This window comes from Notechis scutatus, chromosome 5 (assembly GCF_049901735.1).
Source record: "Notechis scutatus isolate UNSWTSFEM ecotype Mainland chromosome 5, rNotScu1.2, whole genome shotgun sequence".
Lineage (NCBI taxonomy): Eukaryota > Metazoa > Chordata > Lepidosauria > Squamata > Elapidae > Notechis > Notechis scutatus.
This window is the reverse complement of record NC_142013.1, coordinates 26047261-26048782: the sequence shown is the minus strand read 5'-3', so window position 1 is coordinate 26048782 and position 1522 is coordinate 26047261.

Sequence of the window (1522 nt, the reverse complement as noted above, 5' to 3'; positions counted from 1 at the left end):
GTGCGCAGGCGCAAGAGCGGGCGCGCGGGCGGGCGTCACCTCCGCTTCTCTGTACCGGAAACTGGAAGGGGGGGCGGCGCAAACTCAAAAGTTCGCGGTGGACGAGTTCTCGTCTGGTTGTCGCCTTGGTGACTTGGTCGATTGCGTGAGGCGCGCCAGATGCCTCATGTGTGTATGGGGAGCTCCAAGTGAAGGGGTGGCAGCGGACCACCTTCGTATTTTACTTTACGAATTTATTTGATTCTTTTTGTTAGTTTTTGTTTTTTATTATTATTATTTTTGTTTTAAATATGGTTTTACATTGTGTAAGCCGCCTCGAGTCGCCATGGGCGAATAGGCGGCAATATGATTTAAATAAATAAATAATAAAATAAATAAATATTGTTGCCAAGATTCTTTTCTTACATTTTTATCCATAAGCTGTAAGTTTGGCGAAAAATCGCTGCTTAAGAGTTTGGATAGAGTAATGTATGTCCCAGGTATTGCAGTAGGTAGGTATTACACCTCAATGTCCAAATGTTCTTTTTTAAAAAAATCCAGGTTTTCAAGAGCTTTTAAATGTCATAAGTGAAGTCCGTGATCTATTTGGGAGGCATCAAACTGTTAGAGGCAGTTGTATTGTCTGAAACTGGAATAGCGGAATATCCAATTAAAACTTTTGATAACACAGTTTTGGTACAAATATCTAAAATTTATGAATTGCTGTGCATATCGGAGTAGCTTTTGGATTACGCTAAATCTAATCTTTTAATGAACAATGAAAAGAATGTTGGTAAAGAGGATATTTGCAATGACGCTATAATGAAAAGTAGGATATTGTATAGCTAACAGTAATAAGAAGTAACTTTCTTAAGATTCTAAGATGAGAGTACTAAATACAATGTTGTCTACGTTTATTGGAGATCTCAGAGAATATAAATTTGATTAATAAATAAAAATATTTTAAAGGGCTGCCTAAAAACTTGATAGTGTTGTAAGTAGAAATTGTGTGAAGGGACATTTATTGATATGTTTTTCCCTACTTTAAGATCTAGACATTTGTCAATATTTAATATAGAAATGTTACTACTTATTTAATAATGTAGGCATCAAATCAGGTGGCATATAAATTTAATAAATTATTATGATTATTATTAGTTATGCTTATTATGCAATATTCAACACAAATGACTCCCAGTAATTTACAAGATACCAAAGAGAAATAGAATAAAAACATAAAAGACAAATAAGAGCATAAACAGCCAGAAAGCAGTAAGTATACTGGTTGCTGTTCATTTCCCAAATACCTCCCTGGAATTTAAAGTTTTTTGGAAGACTAACAATGAGAGTGCCACTCTAATCTCAGGTGGGATGGTATTCTCAAAATAGAGGCTGCAACAGAAAAACTTAACCATTGCAAGCATTCATTCAGTGATAGTTCAAAGTTAAGAAGGTGCTGAACAAGAGGGACTTAAATTGTGACCCACTGAGTATCTCCACAATCATACAATGAATTAGGCACTTGGCTATTGCTTGCAATTAC